Raw genomic sequence first — 18,424 nt, 5'->3', positions numbered from 1 at the left:
GTCGTTAGCCATCCTTTCTGTTTCTGGAGTCTGTACTTTAACATACATTGAAGTAATCTAATGTATGGTTCATTGGCTGGACCTGTTCCATGAACAAGGGCAGAAATCCCACAGATTTTAACGTGTGTCATTTTGCTATAAATCCCTCTCCATAATAACCAGAATTAGAAAATCCTTTGTAGAAATATCCACAGATGACTGTCGCTTTCAGCCACTGAAGATAATAGCTAGGTTACTGAGTATTCAATACTTCCATTCATGATGTGTAAAGTGCTATTGTTTTTCTAGTATCTGCAAGTCAATTTTGAGTAGCATTAACTCAGCGAAAACAAAAACAGTCATTTTAATTTACATTACAATTTCACAGTGAATATAATAGAACCAGCTAGAAACAAAGAAAGACAAAGTCCTCTTGCAACTTTTGGATGTGGTTTTTATCATTAGCATTTAGTCTGTAAGAGAATGAATGGACAGCCCCCAGTGTCCTTCTCTGTTTAAAGCAGTTGTTTTCAACCTTGCTAATGTTGTGACCTTTTAATATAGTTCCTCATGTTGTGGTGAGCCTCAGCCATAAAAATTATCATTATTTTTACTGCTTCATAACTGTAATTTTGCAACTGTTATGAATTAAAATGTGAATATCTGTATTTTCTGATAGTCTTAGGTAACCCCTGTGAAATGGTCGTTTGACATGCCGCTCCCCTGCCAAAAAGGAGTCTCGACTCATAAATTGAGAACAAATGGTTTAAAAGAAGAAACATTGGAGAATGGAAATGATCACTGTTTCTAGTTCACATGTGTTGTGGACCTACTATGAGCAAGTCTTTATGCTATGTTGATAGGAAGGGTGTGGAGATGGAAGGGAGCTGAGGAATCACAAGTAGAGAGGAAAATAAAAAATGGCAGGAGAGATAGTTTGGGGCACAGCATTTAAGACGAAGACCTTGTCTTTCAGAGAACCCGAGTTCCATTTCCAGATTCCCCCAGCAGACAGTTCACAATAACCCATATCTCTAGCTCCAGAGGAAGCCTCCAAAGGCACCCACCTCCACATACACATAAATTAAAGAATAAAGATGCATCTTAAAATAAGAAAAGTAAGTTTTTACATTTGATCACATTAAAGTTCTCATTATATTTATTTATTTCTATCTATCTATCATTCACATGCATGTGTATGCGTGTTGGTGTGCATGCGACGGTCAGAGGGCTACTTGTTTATGGTGAGAACAGGGCATGGTTGGGCAAGTTAAAACTCCATGAATATGTTGGATTTTTGTCCATGATCATGAAGACCTTAGAAAAAAGAGGAAAGAGAGAACTCTAGAGCATGTGATCAGACTATACCTTTGCACCTCACAGACTGGAGCAGGGCATGCACACCACACTGAAAGCTATGGCCAAGAATCAGGTGCCCACAGAGTAGCAAATAACAACTCCACTTTGAGTCTCATGAAGTTAGTTGAATCCTAAAGTCGAACCACCCAGGTCTTTCTGCTTCTGGAGCAATTGATAAGACTGGGAAAACATGACAGAAAATATAGACACCAGAGACAAAGCTATCAACTACTTTGACATGACAGAGTTGTGTAGAATGTTATACCTGATTACACATTTTACTTTCTTTTTCTACTAATGTGGGTTTTGTTTGGTAGTCCACGTTGAACCTTGGCTATCATCTAACTTCAATCCTTCAGATAGTAAATCATAGACATATGCCACCATGTCAAACTCAAAATTCTACATTCTCATAGCTCATACAAGGTGTTTACCAAGGAGGACTAAAGCCAGGTCCATAAACAAACAAACAAACAAACAAATACAAAACAAACAATCCTCTTAATTTTAAGTGATTTTATATAAATAATTTTATATAACACATTTTATATAAGGCATTTGGCTGTGATTAATCTTTATTAAAACATTTGAGACGGAATCTCATGGTTGTTTTGATTTGCATTTCCCTGACGACTAAGGATACTGAACATTTCTTTAGGTACTTCTCGACCATTCAAGTTTCCTCCATTGAAAATTCTTTGTTAAGCTATATACCCCATTTTTTAATAGGGTTATTTGGTTGTCTGGAGTCTAATTTCTTGAGTTCTTTGTATATATTGGATATTAGCCCTCTATCAGATGAAGAATTGGTAAAGATCTTTTCCCAATTTGTTGGCTGTTGTTTTGTCCTATTGACAGTGTCCTTTGCCTTACAGAAACTTTGCAATTTTATGAAGTCCCATTTGTCAATTCTTGATCTTAGAGCATATGTCATTGGTGTTCTATTCAGGAACTTTTTCCCAGTGCCCAAGTATTCGAGGCTCTTCCCCACCTTCTCTTCTATTAGTTTCAGTGTATCTGGTTTTATGTGGAGGTCCTTTATCCACTTAGACTTGAACTTTGTACAAGGAGATAAGAATGGGTCAATTTTCATTCTTCTACATATTGTCCTCCAGTTGAACCAGCACCATTTGTTGAAAATGCTGTCTTTTTTCCACTGGACAGTTTTAGCTCCTTTGTCAAAGATCAAATGACCATAGGAGTGTGGGTTCATTTCTGGGTCTTCAATTCTATTCCATTGATCTTCCTGCCTGTCTCTGTACCAATACCAGGTAGTTTTTATCACTATTGCTCTGTAGTACAGCTTGAGGTCAGGGATGGTGATTCCTCCCGAAGTTCTTTTATTGTTGAGAATAGTTTTCGCTATCCTAGGTTTTTTGTTATTCCATATGAATTTGAGAATTTCCTTTTCTAACTCTGTGAAGAATTGAGTTGGGATTTTAATGGGGATTGCATTGAATCTGTAGATTGCTTTTGGCAAGATGGCCATTTTTATTATATTAATCCTGCCAATCCATGAGCATGGGAGATCTTTCCATTTTCTGAGATCTTCTTCGATTTCTTTCTTGAGAGACTTGAAGTTCTTGTCATACAGGTCTTTCATTTGCTTGGTTAGATTCACACCAAGATATTTTATATTATTTGCAACTATTGTGAAGGGTGTCATTTCCCTAATTTCTTTTTGAGTCTGTTTATCTTTCATGTAGAGGAAGGCTACTGATTTGTTTGAGTTGATTTTATAACCAGCCACTTTGCTGAAGTTGTTTATCAGGTTTAGGAGTTCTCTGGTGGAAGTTTGGGGATCACTTAAGTATACTATCATATCTTCTGCAAATAGTGATATTTAGGTGGGTAGGGGATGGGGTAAGGGGACAACATATGAAATGTAAATAAAACATCCAATAAAAAAATTAAAAAAAACATTTGAATTAATACCTGCTACTTGAATACTCGAGTTTAAGAAAAAGCTGTATAATTTATAGATCAAATACACATCAATGTGTATTTGAATTTATGTAAAGATAAGCATTAGTCTCTTAACAAAACAAATAACTAAGGGGCTGTAAAATGGATCAGTTAGCAAAGTGCTTACTGAACACTGAGGATCTGAGTTTGGATCCCTGGCACCCACATAAAATCCAGGTACAGTGTTGTAGACTTCTAATCCCAGTGCTGAACAGGGAAAAACAGGAGACTTCTTGGGGCTAGGAAGTCTATACAAACTGGTGAGTTCTAGATTCAGGTGCAGGGCAGTGGAAGAAGAAACTAGTACTAATCTTTGTTTTCCACATACAAGTTCAGGTACACTCACTCATACATATACTTGCACTATGCACACAGACTCACACACACCTGTCTGTACTATGCATACATATATACTGCATTATGCACACACACACACATATACCTGGACTCTGCAATACATACTGACACACACCTGCAATACACACACACACACACACACACCCTTGCATTATACATAAGCACACAGACACACAAATGCCTGGACTCTGTACACACACACACACACACACACACACACAAACACACACACACATACACTTATTATGCATAAACACGCAAACATACATATGCCTGCACTAGATACACACATACACACACATTCTTGCACTATGCACACACATACAGAAGCACACACGTGTGGTGGAGGAAGGAAGATGAGAACAAAGTTCTCAGCCTCTTAGATTTAACTGATATTTGCAGCATATCAGATCTAACTGGAGAATACGTGCTCACAGTACACATGTGATGTTTACTAAGCAGAACTAAATTCTTGGCCTTAAATCAGGAAACATTTTCAAATTGTAAATGCCATAAAACATTTCATATCCAGTTAGTCAAAACAACCAATTTTTTTATCATGGTTAATTATTACCAAACATTAATTGAATCAACAACACCTTATCTGAATATTTGAGTTGAAGAAAAAATGTTATTTATATGCATGTTCATAGAAAAATATGTACATATATTTCAGTTTATTTCACTGTAAACATTTTTGTCTTAAATAAACCAAGAAGCTATAGTATGTAGCAGGATATCTTCTTGCTACATTGTATTTGCATTGGAGCTAGGTGATTGGGCAGTAGAAGAGGCAGGCAGAGTGAGGAGTTGGGAGGAAAAAGGAGAGGAGGAAAGAGAAGGGGAGAGTGGAAGCAACATGGATGAAGAACCATGGATCTCTAGCAGTCCCGGGTAGCAATTTCTATCAAAAGGTTAGATATTGGGTAACAATTCTAATCGGTTGGGCATCTTGTGTATTGAGCATTTCCAAATATATAAATCCATTGGATAATCTTTAAGCATTTAGAGTCTTCATTCTACCGGAACCGCAAACATGGCGGGTATAGTCTGGGGCTTAGCAGAGAACCCTGAGGGTGGACAGGGTTGGTTCAAGATCCATGCTTTGGGGGCATGGTCTCCATGAAGCTGATCAGCAGAGCCAGCCACCATGGTAAAGTCCCATGGGGTACACTTGGCCTCTGGCCGCTTCTAGTGCAGGAACATGTCGGGCAGCATAGATAGCTAGTGGATCTGGACTGCACAGCAGCATTTCTAAATCTTTCCCGTTTCAATAGTATCATTTTCTTTGTTTAAAGGTGTGCTTTTATTTTTATTATGTGTCTCTGTATGAGCATATGCCTTGTACATGCCTGGTGTCCTCAGATGATGGTGTTGTATCCCACGGAACTGGAGTTACAGACAGTTCTGAGCTGCCATGTAGACACCAGGAGTCCTTTTCAAGAGCAGCCCATCTTAACCACTGAGCTATCTTCAATGTACGTAGGAGAGAAACAGTGCTTGTATAGATTACCTACCTATAGAGTGTTACAGGGGTGAAAAAAAAACAGATTCCAAGGCAGTATGTAGCCTTGCCTTACAGACTTTATCATGCACCTGACAACACATACTCAGAATGTCTGGCCTGTCACACATTTTTTTTTAAAGGGGTTACTATGACAACCCGTATACATTATTTTTTATTGGATATTTTATTTATTTACATTTCATATGTCATCCCCTTTCCCCATATCCCCTCCCTAGAAAGTCCCTGTTCCATCTCCGCTCTTCCTTTTTGCTTTTATACTGTTTTAATTACATGCAAGTATTAAGGTCAGTTCTAGGTTGAGGAACTAGCAATACAATAGATGCCAATAGTCAAGGAACAAGCAAGACAATAAACATAAATAGTCAAAGAGCAAGCAAGGCAGTAAACAAAGTTTCATGGACACTCTCATGATCACTGTTTCTAAGGGTTTATCAGGATGACCAAAATATCTGAGCCTACTTCCTTGTCCTAGCCCAAAGTTGTTTTCATGTCTGAAGCCTACTTCCTTGTTCTAGCCTAAGATTTAGATTCCTGCCTGAAATTACTTCTTTGTTTTAGCCTAATGTCAGATTTCTGTCTGATGCCCACCTCCTTGTCCTTGGCCAAAGTCAGATTCCTGCTAAGAAGCCCATTTCCTTGTCCTTGGTCCATGTCAAGATTCTTGCCAAACAGCCCCAAAAGATCTCTGGCTCTCCCCCTTTTTTATTTCATTAATAAGACTGTGCCTGTCTTAGGTCATTCTGACAAGAATGCCTTCCTTCCCGTCGTGAAATATGCACTATCAAAAGCAATGCACTTATGTCTTAGGTTGGTAAGGCTCTGCACAGAATAGAAATACTGACCTCAGGCCATGGATAATTTTATCTGCAGTATTTGCAGCATCAAAGCTCAGTAGAGCAGCATTCTTGAAATTCATAAACTCACTATGCAAAGATAAAACATCCAGAGAGGTGTTAGAATTATGCCGAATACACTACAAGTATCTTTAAACTTTTTTCCTGATTATAATGATTACCACTGTAAATTTTAGAACTAACACGAATCCAGTGATATTTGGCATGACAACTACTCCTTACTCTTAAACCCTGGACCTCCTTCCAATAATTAGAATGGATAAAGAGCATCAATCTAATGTTCCAAATGTCTATCTAAATCCTCTTGTATAGTCAACACATTAGTAACATTTTTTGCTAAATGATTAACAAAAGTAATTGTCTTAACTTTTCATGTCAAAGTAATTACAGACACAGTGGTGCTAGCAATTAATGTAGTTAAAGCTGTTATACTAGCAATAATCAAGTCCACCACCCTCTTGCTTCTACTTAAAGCCTGACTCACTTCTTCTAGTACTTGCAAATTTTTCTTCAGAAAACCAAGGTTCTGTAATACTCAGGGCAATAAGACAAAAGCTGGTTGATAGACCTCCATAGCAGACATGCTAGGTTTCAACACACTAACACAAGTAGAAAGTGTAGCATCAATGCAACTTACAATAAATACTGTAGAAGAAACAAAAGTAATTTTAACTTGACAATTAAAAGAGACTTAACACATGTATTAGAACTTGTTTGAAATCCCGATCCTGTCCCAACTTTATCTCTTGCTAACATAACACCATAGGTAACTGCAGCTAACTTTCAAATATGTCTCTGAAAATGTCCAGATCCAGCCATCTAAATGAAGACTGTTATTTCCAATATTGGATTGATTTCTAGACCAGCCCATGATTGAGTCCAAATAACTGGTGACCTTTAAGAAAAATACAAGAGTCATTATAACTTCTCTTTTTGATTCTCTTTTCTATAAGGTCTAAAAACTTGACGCAAGACAGCTTGTCCAATCTGGGGTATAGGTGAGCAAAGGTGGGTCAGGAACATATGCCCAATATATTTTCCCAGTCACCATTGCCAGGGCACTCAGGAAGCTCACAAGTCAGCATCATTCTTTGTCCCATGATCAGCATTACTCATCTGTTGCTCTGTCAGCCACCATGCTTCTTCAGCATCCTGCAGAAAAAGCACAAACATGTCCTCTTCCCCATATTAAATATCTGATCAGGATCATGCTATATGCCAGTAACTGAATCCTTCCCTTTCACTTATGCATAAGTATGCCTAGTTATAGAGTGCCATAGACACTCAACAGAAAGTTCCTTGGCATCCAATTTTTTTAAAAAAATTAAAATAAAAAGAACATGATTTAAATAAAGTTGTGGTATATGGGGATATACCTCCTCCTTTTTTAAACTTTATGAAGATATTGTTTTAAAGTTTCATGGGCCCCTTCCACAGTCCCTTTTCCTTGACAATTATGAGGAATCCCAGTAATATGGGTGATATTAAATTGCTGACAAAAAGTCTCAAATGCTCACCTTCGATAGCCAGTTCTAGTATTTGTTTTTTTAAAAATTATTGGATAATTTATTTATTTGCATTTCAGGTCTTATCCCCTTTTTCCACCACCCCAGAAACCCCTTATTCCATTCCCCCTCCACCTACCTCTATGAGGGTGTGCCCCCACCCATCTACACACTCCTATTTCCCTGCACTCAAATTCCCCCACGCTGGGGCATCCAGCCTTCATGGGACCAAGGCTCTCCTCTCCCATTGATGCCCAACAAGGCCATCCTTCACTACGTATACAGCTGGAGCCATGGCTCCCTCCATGTGTGTTCCCAGGTTAGCTGTTTTGACCCTAGGAGCTCTGGTTGGTTGGCATTGTTGTATCACCATGGGATTACAAGACCCTTCAACTCCTTCAGCCTTCTCTCTAACTCCTCCACTGGGGAGCCCATGATCAGTTCAATGGTTAGCTGTTAACAGCCATCTGTGTATATGTCAGGCTCTGGCAGAGCCTCTCAGGAGACAGGTATATCAGGCACCTGTCAGTGTGTACTTCTTGACATCCACCACAGTGTTTGCATTTTTTGATTGCACCTGGGATGGATCCCCAGGTCGGGCAGTGTCAGAACGGTCCATTCTCCAGTCTCTGCTCAACACATTGTTTCCATACTTGCTCCTGTGAGTATTTTGTTATTTCTTCTAAGAAGGACCAAAGTGTCCACACTTTGGTCTTTCTTTTTCTTGAGCTTCATGTGGTTTGTGAGTTATATCTTGGGTATTGTAAGCTTTTGGGCTAATATCCACTTATCAGTGAGTGCATACCATGTGTATTCTTTTGTGATGGGGTTACCTCACTCAGGATGGTATTTTCTAGTTCCATCCATTTGCCTAAGAATTTCATGAAGTCATTGTTTTTAATAGCTGAGTAGTACTCCATTGTGTAAATGTACAACATTTTCTGTATCTATTCCTCTGTTGAAGGACATTTGGGTTCTTTCCAGCTTCTGGCTATTATAAATAAGGCTGCTATGACCATAGTGGAACATGTGTCCTTGTTATATATTGGAGCATCTTTTGGGTATATGCCCAGGAGTGGTATAGCTGGATCCTCAGGTAATACTATGTCCGATTTTCTGAGGAACTGCCAGGGTGTTTCCAGGGTGTTTGTACCAGCTTACAATCCCACCAACAATGGTGTATTGTTCCTCTTTCTCCACATCCTTGCCAGCATCTGCTGTTACCTGAGTTTTTGATCTTACCCATTCTGACTCGTGTGAGGTGGAATCTCAGGGTTGTTTTTATTTGCATTTCCCTGATGACTAAAGATGTTGCACATTTCTTTAGGTGCTTCTCAGCCATTCGATATTCCTCTATTGAAAATTCTTTGTTGAGTTCTGTACCCCATTTTTAATAGGGTTATTTGATTGTCTGGTGTTTAATTTCTTGAGTTCTTTGTATATTTTGGATATTAGCCCTCTATCAGATGTAGGATTGGTGTAAAGATCTTTTCCCAATCTGTTGGTTGCCATTTTGTCCTATTGTCAGTATTCTTTGCCTTACAGAAGCTTTGCAATTTTATGAGGTCCCATTTGTCAATTCTTGATCTTAGGAGCCTAAGCCATTGGTGTTCTGTTCAGGAACTTTTCTGCTGTGCCTATATGTTCGAGGCTCTTTCCCACTTTGTCCTCTATTAGTTTCAGTGTATCTGGTTTTATGTGGTGATCCTTGATCCATTTGGACTTGAGTTTTGTACAAGGAGATAAGATGGATCAATTTGCATTCTTCTACATGCTGACCTCCAGTTCACCCAGCATCATTTGTTGAAAATGCTGGGTTTTTCCCACTGAATAGTTTTAGCTCCTTTGTCAAAGATCAAGTGGCCATAGGTATGTGTGTTCATTTCTGGGTCTTCAATTCTATTCCATTGATCTTCTTGCCTGTCTCTGTACCAATACTATGCAGTTTTTATCACTATTGCTCTGCATCACTATTGCTTGAGGTCAGGGATGGTAATTTCCCTGGATGATCTTTTATTGTTGAGAATAGTTTTCGCTATCCTGGGCTTTTTATTATTCCAAATGAATTTGAGAATTGGTCTTTCTAACTCTGTGAAGAATTGAGTTGGAATTTTGATGGAGATTGCATTGAATCTGTAGATTGCTTTTGGCAAGATGGCTACTTTTACTATATTAATCCTGCCAATCCATGAGCATGGGAGATCTTTCCATTTTCTGAGATCTTCGATTTCTCTCTTCAGGGACTTGAGGTACAGATCTGTCACTTAACTTCATTAGATTCACACCACCGTATTTTATATTATTTGTGACTATTGTGAAGGGTGTTGTTTCCCTATTTTCTTTCTCAGCCTGCTTATCCTTTAAGCAGAGGAAGGCTACTGATTTGTTTGAGTTAATTTTATATCCGGCCACTTTGCTGAAGTTGTTTATCAGGGTTAGGAGTTCTCTGGTGGAAGTTTTGGGGTCAGTTAAGTATAGTATCATATCATCTGCAAATAATGATATTTTGACTTCTTTCTTTCTAATTTGTATCCCTTTGGCCTCCCTTTGTTGTCTAATTGCTCTAAGACTTTGAGTACTATCTTGAATAGGTAGGGAGAAAGTGGGCAGCTTTGTCTAGTCCCTGATTTTAGTGGGATTGCTTCAAGTTTCTCTCCATTTAGTTGATGTTGACTATTCGTTTGCTGTATATTGTGTTTACTATGTTTAGTTATGGGTTTTATTTCCTGATTTTTCTAAGACTTTTACTATGAAGGTATATTGAATTTTGTCAAATGCTTTCTCAGCATCTAGTGAGATGATCATGTGGTGTTTTTCTTTGAGTTTATTTGTATAGTGGATTACATTGATGGATTTGCATATATTGAACCATCCCTGATTCCTGAGATAAAGCCTACTTGATCATGATGGAGGATTGTTGTGATGTGTTCTTGGATTCAGTCTGTGAGAATTTTATTGAGTATTTTTGCATCAATATTCATAATGGAGATTGGTCTGAAGTTCTCTTTCTTTGTTGGGTCTTTGTGTGGTTTAGGTATGATCGTAATGTGGCTTCATAGAACGAAGTGTTCTATGAACACTTCAGGTAGTGTTCCTTCTGTTTCTATTTTGTGGAGTAGTTTATAGAGAATTGGTTTTAGGTCTTCTTGGAAGGTCTGATAGAATTCTGAACTAAAACTATCTGGTCCTGGGCTTTTTTCAGTGGGGAGAATTTTAATGACTACTGCTATTTCTGTAGGGGTTATAGGACTATTTAGATGGTTTATCTGAACCTGATTTAACTTTGGTACCTGGTATCTATCTAGAAAATTGTCGATTTCATCCAGATTTTCCAGTTTTGTTGAGTATAGGCTTTTGTAGTAGGATCTAATGATTTTTTTGAATTTCCTCAGTTTCTGTTGTTATGTCTCCAGTTTCATTTCTGTTTTTATTAATTTGGATACTGTCTCTGTGCCCTCTTGTTAGTCTACCAAAGGGTTTACCTATCTTGTTGATTTTCTCAAAAAACGAGCTCCTGTTTGTTTTTTTTTTATTCTTTTTATAGTTCTTTTTGTTTCTACTTAGTTTATTTCAGCCTTGAGTTTGATTATTTCCTGTCGTCTACTCCTCTTGGATATATTTGCTTCTTTTTGTTCTAGAGCTTTCAGGTAGCCTGTCAAGCTGCTAGTGTTTGCTCTCTCCAGTTTCTTTTTGAAGGCACTTAGAGCTATGAGTTTTCCTCTTAGCACTGCTTTCATTGTTTCCCACAAGTTTTGGTATAATATGTCTTCATTTTCATTAAATTCTAAAAAGTCTTTAATTTCTTTCATTATTTCTTCCTTGACCAAGTCATCATTGAGTAGAGCATTGTTCAGTTTCCACGTGTATGTGGGCTTTCAATTGATTTTATAGTACTTGAAGACCAGTCCTCATCCGTGGTGATCTGATAGGATGCACGGGATTATTTTAGTCTTTTTTTTCTTTTGTATCTGTTGAGGCCTGTTTTGTGACTAATTATATGGTCGATTTTGGAGAAAGTACTGTGAAGTGCTGAGAAGAAGGTATATTCTTTTGCTTTTGGATCCATAGATATCTCCTAAGTCCATTTGGGTCATAACTTCTGTTAATTTTACTATGTCTCAGTATAGTTTCTGTTTCCATGATCTGTCCATTGCTGATAGTGTGATGTTAAAGTCTCCTACTATTATTGTGTGTGGTACAGTGTATGCTTTGAGCTTTAGTAAAGTTTCTTTTATGAATGTGGGTGCCCTTGCATTTGGAGTATAGATGTTCAGAATTGGGATTTCATCTTGGTTGATTTTTTTTTTTGGACGAGTATGACATGTCCTTTCTTATCTTTCTTGATAACTTTTGGTTGAAAGTTGATTTATTCAATATTAGAATGGCTACTCCAGCTTGTTTCTTGGGATCATTTGCTTGAAAAATTGTTTTCTAGCCTTTTATTCTGTGGTAGTGACTGTTTTGTCACTGTAGCGTATTTTCTTTATGCAGCAAAATGTTGGGTCCTATTTACATATCCAGTCCTATTGGGTCCTATTTACATATACATAGATTTATGTATCTATGTCTTTTTATTGGGGAATTGAGTCCATTGATGTTAAGAGATATTAAGGAAAAGTGATTGTTGCTTCCTCTTATTTTTGTTATTAGAGGTGAAGTTAATATTTGTGTGGCTATCTTGTTTTTGGTTTGTTGGAAGAAGATTAGTTTCTTGCTTTTTCTAGGGTATAATTTCCCTCCTTGCTTTGGACTTTTCCCTCTATTATCTTTTGTAGGGCAGAATTTCTGGAAAGATAATGTGTAAATTTGGTTTTGTCATGGAATATCTTGGTTTCTCCATCTATGGTAATTGAGAATTTTGCTGAGTATAGTAGCTTGGCTGGTATTTGTTTTCTCTTAGGGTCTATATGACATCTGTCCAGGATCTTCTGGATTTTATAGTCTCTGGTGAAAAGTCTGGTTCAATTCTGATAGGTCTGCCTTTATATGTTCCTTTACTTTTTCCCCTTACTGCTTTCAATATTCTTTGTTTTGTGCATTTGGTGTTTTGATTATTATGTGACGGGAGGAATTTCTTTTCTGATCTAGACTCTTTAGATTTCTGTAGGCTTCTTGTATGTTCATAGGCATCTCTTTCTTTAGGTTAGGGAAGTTTTCTTCTATAATTTTGTTGAAGATATTTACTAACCCTTTAAGTTGGGAATCTTCAGTCTCTTCCATACCTATTATCCTTAGGTTTGGTCTTCTCGTTGTGTCCTGGATTTCCTGAATGTTTTGGGGTAGGACCTTTTTGCATTTTGCATTTTCTTTGACAGTTGTGTCAATGTTTTCTATGGTATCTCCTGCACCTGAGATTCTCTCTTCTATCTCTTGTGTTCTGTTGGTGATGCTTGCATCCATGACTCCTGATCTCTTTCCTAGGTTGTCAATCTCCAGGATAGTCTCCCTTTGTGATTTCTTGTTTCTACTTCCATTTTTATATCCTGGATGGTTTTGTTTAATTCATTCACCTGTTTTGTTCTGTTTTCTTGTAATTCTTTAAGGGATTTTTGTGTTTCCTCTTTGAGGGCTTCTACCTGTTTACCTGTGTTCTCCTGTATTTCTTTGAGGGAGTTATTTATGTCCTTAAAGTCCTCTATCACCAATATGAGAAATGATTTGTAATTCAAAGCTTGCTTTTCTATTGTCATGGAGTATTCACGACTTGCTATGGTGGGAGGATTGCATTCTGATGATGCCAAGTAGCCTTGACTTCTGTTGCTTATGATCTTGGGCTTTCCTATCACCATCTGACTATCTCTAGTGCTACCTTCACTCACTGTCTCTGACTGGAGCCCGTCTGTCCTGTTATATTGGTTGTGTCAAAACTCCTCAGTGTCCAGGTGTATCTGTGATCCTGTGGTCCTGAGATCCTGGGTGTAAGAGCTCCTGAGAGTCAGGCTGCCTCTGGTATCCTGAAATCCCGGAGTGACCAAGCTCCTGAGATCCTATTATCCTATGTTCCTGGGTGTGTTAGAGCTCCTGGGAGTCCAGCCTCCTCTGGGTTTTGGGGGATTGGGTGCAGAGCTGGCACCCTAGGACTGCTCAGGGAACTGGTGCAGACTGGAAGGCCTGTCCCATGTCTTGTGATATCACACACATCTGCAACTTTAAAAAGTGCTCACTCACATGCACCGGAAGTTTACCCCCAACCGTGAGTCCTCTGCTCTGCTTAATTAGCTAAAACTTCATGAACATATGTTTCCCAGTATCCTTTCCTTAACACTAATCATGCTGAAATAAATGGTTTTTCTTCAAGTTAAAAAGGTAAGACTGTTTAAATGTAGAAAAAAGCTCTTCGAAATGGAATCAAAACCTATCTGACACAAAGATGCTACTTCCTTCCACATTGCTCAATATTTTGAGTCTCCAAAACCTACATTTCACTTAATGCTACTGACAAATACATAAATGCCTTCAATTCATGTGGATTAACCAGAATCCCCATTTTCTGCTTTCCCGTGCCCTTTTCCTCTTTTCTTCTTCCTCTTCTTTCTCTTCTTCCTCTCCTTCCCTCTCCTCTTCTCCCTCCCCTTCCCTTTCCTCCCCCTCCCCAACCCCTTCTTCTTCTATTTCTTCTTCTTCTTCTTCTTCTTCTTCTTCTTCTTCTTCTTCTTCTTCTTTTTTGTCATCTTCTTCTTCACTATGCCACAGACCAAAGTTTATCGAAGATTTTTTTTCAACAAGGGAATGAAAATGTTGCTGGTTGGAAAGAGTTTATCAAAGATAGTTTACATCTGAGACTTTAAGAAAATTAGTGGTTCATTATGGAAAGCAAGTTCTGGGGCAAGAATGAGAGAGAGGGAGAGAGAAGGAGATAAAGAAGAAAACCAGGAAGAGACAGAAACAGAAACCTATGTGTTGATCAGAGAACCTGCATTCAGACTACTGCCCCAGGAGAGCCCCTAGGCCACAAACCTCAGCAGGTGGTATAATTGTCCCTTTGCCTGTAGAACAATTACATCCTGCTGTCAGTTTGAGAAGCTTAGACTAGCTGGTTCCAACTGGGCTGAGCTGGCTTGCTCTTGACTACTTTCCAGCTGCCTTAGTTTGTTTCGACTGAAGAGATTATGGACACCTGCAGGACTACTATGACTGTCCTTTGTACAGGGTCACTGTGGAGTTGGCCATGCACAAACGCTCCCCACTGAACCAGGAAATTGAGTCTCTAGCATGAACCTGGACAAGGAATTGAAAGAAGACTGATTAGAAAATTAGATTACTTGAAAAAAAAAAAAAAGGAATGCCATAAAGCCTGGCTGCTAAGCCCACTTCATTTGAAACTGTCATTCACATCATGTGTCTGCCTGAGGTGCCCCACCCCCATTCTGCCCCCAAACTGGTCCATTGGCTCAGACTAGAAAGGAAAAGCTGGGAATCAGAGACCTGCTGTTTTAGGATGCACAGCCTTGCATATTATGGTAGCGTATCAGGAGGATTTGCACATATGCCTCTCTATGGAATGAAAGCTATCCACACTGAGAGAGAAATAAGGGGGCAGGCATTTACAGCATTAATTTTTGAGATCAAAATCATGTCAAAATTGGGCAGAAATCACAGGAAATTTTTTTTGACCACCAACTCTGTTGATCAGCATTCATTTCTGAGAGGCAGCAGGGCTGGTATACGCAGAAGCACATGGGACATCCCTCACCTAGTCGTGTGCTCTAGGATTCAGGACATTTGCATGAAAAGATGGATGAAACTGGATGAGATCAGAATTACAAGAGTCCAAATGCGAGCATTAGAAACAATTTTCAATCGACCTTTCCATTTTGATTTTCCTTAACTGTATTATTTTACCAATAATCTCTATGCCTCTGTGCTTCACAAAAGTGAATAAAAATTGAGGAAACTTTCAGTTTTGCCCCAATGATTGGTTCTGCTTCCGAATTTGGCAAACAAAAACTACAAAGTTGTTTAAAAAGATTCTCAAAGAATTCTAGAAACTATGATTAAGGAAGGAAGTGAAAACATCATTAAAATTATTTCATACTTAGGGAATCTCAGTGAAAATATTGAGACTCCAACACCCATTGGATGTTTTCAAAGGAACAAATACGGTACCAGTCAGGAAACTTGATGGAACACTCTCAGAGACTGAGTGTGGGCTGGTGATACTGCCAGGGAATGCCAACAAGATACAGAAGCAGATCAATCTGAATAAGAACTTAAAAGATGAAAGAAAACGAAGGGGAGTCAGAGGGCCAGCATGTAGGACAGGACAAGATCCCTTGTAATGGAAACCCAGAGGCAGACAGGAGTGAAGGAGGAGAGGGCAAAGACTGACCATGGCTGAAACCACCCCACAGCACCATTATACTGCACTGCTGAGTACCAGTACAGGGAACAGAATAATGGACTTGCAGCATATGCCCATGCAGCAGAGATGGGAACCAATCCCTGCATCCATAAATGTGTGACCAGCAAACAAAATGTAGTAATTAAAGATAGTGAACGGATTTTTTTTTTTTTAACATGGATGGGCCCTCAAGACTTTAACACAGTATGAAGGCTGACACACAAGAAACAGCACCCAGTGTATGACTTCACGTATGTGCTTTAAATAAAGTGGGTCTGTAGCCATAGGAAGAACACTGGAGATTGCTTGGGCTTGGGGTAAGAAATGGGTATGAGGCATTTCCAGAAAACATCATCATGTGGTACACTGCCCATGCATTCACTGATAAGGTGTAGAGTAGTTAAAAGTTAAGGTGACTAGGAATGAGTAGAAATCATTATTAGAGAAAGTCCTCAAGTGGGGGCCCTGGGAATGACAACCGCCTGCAACTGAACAAGGTACAGAACCCTTCTCATTTCCCAGAGCATTTCTTTAAGGAAGTCACTTGACCTTTTAGCACCTCAGGTCCCCAAGCTGTCAGTGAAGCACAGCTCCCACCACTGTTTTTAAGAAGAAATGGCTGATTTTCTCATCTTCTGTTAGATATTCACTCATTTAGCAAGAACTACAAATTATCATTCATGGATGATAAGCTGGAGGGACCATCATGAAATCAGTGACAACTTCCTGATTGGCCTGGGGGATACCAGAGGTGTGTATGCATGCACAAACACACACACACACACACACACACACACACACACACACACACACAGGAATACCCTGTGAAATGAGCTGTTGTTGGAAAACCATAACTGACAGTACACTCTGAGAAGTATTTCCACTGGACCCAGGAACACCCAGATCATGATGTGAGGAGACGCCACTCATACCTTTCTCTTTAAGATCTCAAGGATGGGAAACACCCATAAGAAACAGTGTCCAGGAGTGTGAAATCAGATGTTCTCATTAGCCTGACTTTTAAAGTTTTAGTATGAGAAAGTAATGTAGGTAAGATTTCATTAATCTTTACATTTAATAGGGCTAAGATGGCTCTAGGTGAGAACCAGCTTCAACTAAATGATCTGAAATAGGATTTTACCATAAATGCTTTATCATCTCATTTATTGATTTTAGCTGATTAATTGTACTTTTTTTTGGCAGTTTCACACATGTATGAAATGTATTGTGATTATTCTCCCTCACCCTCTGTTACTTTCCTCTTATTATCAACTGCTTTTGATGGAGACTCCAAAGTAGCACTGTCTTGAACTAGGCTGCAAACCATAGAGTGATTGGCAGCCAGGGATGTCTTCACTCTTGGCCACGCCTACTGCAGGCTTTAGCTGATCTAGAATGAAGAGACCAGGAGCTAGAGCAGGCCAGTGGATGCAGTACATAGCTGTGTTATGACAGTGACAGTCTCCTGTTGTATGGCGTCAATGCACAAGGTCTGCACAAAACTGCCCCTTCACACTGGTGGCTCCTCCACGAGAACCTGATGGGGAGAGCAGCCCTTCAGCTCAGGGTTATGTGGTCCTGTGTCCCATTTCTTTTTCCTTTGAGGACAAACCCTGTCACATAAGGTCACCTTGAAGCAGTCCTCACCTCAACAGTTTTTCATCCTGGCTTCATGCTGTCCCACCACCTCAGAATTCTGTATGTGGCCCAGAGAAGGCAAACAATTTTTAAGGCATTTATTAATTTTTATTTATGTGTGTGGGTGCTTTGATTGCCTATATGAATGTGCATGGCATGCATCCCTAGTTCCTATGGATGCCAGAAGAGGGCACTGGATCCCCAGATTTGGAGTTACAGGTAGTGTTAGCCACCACATGGGTGTTGGGTAACAAATCCTGGTCCTCTGGGAGAGCAATAAGTGCTTTAAAGCCTTCTTCCATATCTCCAGCCCCAATCCATCTTACTTAGGTATTCTCCGTTTCCTGTATGGATGAATACATACATGGCCATTTGCAATCAGCACGCATGAATTTAATGAATACCTGGGGTTTCCCAAGCACACTCATGCACTTGCACTTTGCTATCCTGTAAGACAGTGAGGGAGGGAGGCAGGTACGGACTAAGTTAGCAGTACTGATGGAGTAGCTGTGAAAGTGGATGAACTTCCCAAAGCAGGGAACCAGAAGAGCATGAGAGGAACTTTGGTTGAATCGTGATGGACAGTGTCCTTAAATAATTGGCTCCTGACGCAAGCTGACTGAGGAGCTAGGCTGTCCTATTGGCCGAAAACAATGGATATAGTGTAAGGAGGGGGAGGAAACGGAATAAGTTAACAAGACAGACAGGAGAGCGGCAGCAGGGAACAGGAATGGTGAATGGGCACAGCTACATAGAGGAAGTGAATGATTATGGCTAGGAACCAAAGGTGGACAAGCAGGCAGAGGCCTTGAGAGCCCTGGTAGAGGCCTCTTAAGGTTCTAGGCTGCCACATGGTAGCATCTGAGACTCCAGGTCAGACACATCCATACTCAATGTA

Source organism: Grammomys surdaster, unplaced genomic scaffold (genome assembly GCF_004785775.1).
Source record: "Grammomys surdaster isolate TR1022 unplaced genomic scaffold, NIH_TR_1.0 188, whole genome shotgun sequence".
NCBI classification, from domain to species: domain Eukaryota; kingdom Metazoa; phylum Chordata; class Mammalia; order Rodentia; family Muridae; genus Grammomys; species Grammomys surdaster.
The sequence above is the reverse complement of the archived record's forward strand: the minus strand, read 5'-3'. Positions refer to the sequence as shown.